Below are 2,196 nucleotides of genomic sequence, written 5' to 3'. Positions count from 1 at the left end.
CCAAGGAGGAATGCAGAAATATCAGTGAGTTTTCAGCAGTGATGGGTACTTTTCAATTCAATAAAAAAAAAAAAGAAAAAAGTTATTTGAATTGAATGTGTTTCTGTGGTGGAAGCTTTCAAGTGGAACTCTTACAGTGGGATATCCCTCTAGTTATTGTGTAACCACTATAAGAATGAGCTAATAGTGCATTTGTCAGAGTTAAGGATGTCCTGATAACGATATGATGGCATATGATACTAAAGGCTGATTTATACTTGAAACTACTTCGTCTGCATCGCAGTGAACGTAGAGACATCTCCGCCCCCTCCGCAGACACTCTGCTGCACCTCAAGTGACGGCAGACAGGAGGCATCTGATTGGTCAATTCTACATCCGCTCCACACTATGCGTATTTCCTGTTTGGTTCCTTACCAAATTGTTTTGTTTGTAAAACAAGGTGCGCAAGAACGCTGGGACTCTTTTCCCATCTGGATTCCCTCTCTTTTTGGGCCTCATGTCGCTCCGTTGTCGCACAAACTTGCCCCCACTTCCTCACCGCCTCGGCCGTATCTAGACCCATAGCTAGTTCGTGATTGTCCCTCTGGCATTGTGGCTTGGAATAATAAAGCACAGACCACTCTTCAATATGGAGCATAAATCAAAAATGTCTGCATCATACCTGCGACATGCTAACTGCGACACACTGCAACGGGGGGATAAGCAGCCCTTAATACTGCAGCTTTAAATAAAGACTGATGTTAATATTGACCCGATAAAATATCAACATCAATCATACCTGCAGTCATCACTTATTTTGTAGTTTGGAATATTAGAAAAGATTTGATCAAAAGGAAACTTTCTATTAATGAATTAATATAACATTCACTGAGTTAATTGTTTGATTAACATGTAATTAATAAGCATAAGTTTTCTCTTGTATTCAGATGATTCTCCCATTACATCGAGAGATAAATATTTTCTTTTTTAAATTATGCAGAATTAAAGAGAGTTCATTAGATTAGAACAATTAATTGTTCCAGCTGCATTAAATCCTAAGTGAATAAACAAACAAAAAAAGTTTTTTTTACATATACTTAAACTGCTTGTGTTTTAAAGACGTCTGTTTTTTGTGTTTAAGAACAAAACAGGAACCTATTGAGTAACTGAAAGAAAAAGTATTAATTAAATGTGTAAAAACACTTTAATTTCCAAAGTCTGGGGATCTAAAGCTCTGAATAAAAAGCAGAATATGAATCTCTGACATCCTCTTCATTTCAGCTAAGTAGATAGCAACTGGGATGTAGTCTGTTTTTCAGTGTAATCCAGCATTCAGTGTTAGGGGAGACTTTGTGCCGTAACGTGTTGTTAAATGGGCGCTACTTAGGTGACCTAGAAGTTTTAAGGAGAAATAAGCAGTTTATAGTGCGTTAATATAATGAATAGGGCTGAAACAATTAATCAAATTAATCATGATTAATCGATTATTGAAATAATCATCAACTAATTTAGTAATCGATTAATCGTTAATTGGAGTATAGAGACTCTAAAACATGCCTTTAGCTGACAGATTGACCCACTCAGAGCAGGAATTGTACCAAGATTGTGAAAAATATATAAATATTTTGCATTTAAGATTAAAAAAAAAAAACTTTTCTCCTTTCAGTATGCTCTATCCAGTTCTCCACAAGTCTAAAAGTTTTAGTTTCACCTGGTTTAATTCTGTATATTATTAATAGACTAATAAAAAAAAAATGATTGGCAGGTTAATAAACTGACAAAATCGTTAGTCGCAGCCCTAAAAATGATTAAAATCATTAAAGGTTGTAAATATTCCCAGACTGGCTTCTGGATTGATTCACTTTTCTGCGCTAGGACACTTTGCTCTGGCGTTACTTCTCTTGCAAATACTGTTAAGCAGCTTCTTGAGAATACACAGGGACGCCCTCTAGTGAACGACAGTGACACTACAACACAGAAGGAAGTTTATTCTTAGTGGACGTTACCTGTTAATCAGATGAAACTAATTTTCATCTAATCAACCATTAATCACTAATTAATCATAAGTCGATTATTTATTTACATCCCTACCTTCAGCACAATATTCCCTCCAAAAAGCACAAGTTCAGGGTTCTTACGATGCGTACTACAGGGTTCGTACACCTTTTCCAAAGTCAAAATCAAGCACTTTTCAAGCACTTTCAAGATCCATTCTAA

General features: G+C 35.8%; 1 protein-coding gene across 7 annotated transcripts in view; it reads left to right on the top strand.

Annotated features, from left to right (window-relative positions):
* Positions 1-2,196, top strand: part of ralgps2 (Ral GEF with PH domain and SH3 binding motif 2) — a 145,419-nt gene that overhangs the window by 73,053 nt on the left and 70,170 nt on the right. The gene's annotated exons all lie outside the window — the stretch shown is intronic.

This window comes from Cyprinodon variegatus, unplaced genomic scaffold (assembly GCF_000732505.1).
Source record: "Cyprinodon variegatus isolate N-32 unplaced genomic scaffold, C_variegatus-1.0 Scaffold618, whole genome shotgun sequence".
Lineage (NCBI taxonomy): Eukaryota > Metazoa > Chordata > Actinopteri > Cyprinodontiformes > Cyprinodontidae > Cyprinodon > Cyprinodon variegatus.
The sequence above is the reverse complement of the archived record's forward strand: the minus strand, read 5'-3'. Positions and strand labels throughout refer to the sequence as shown.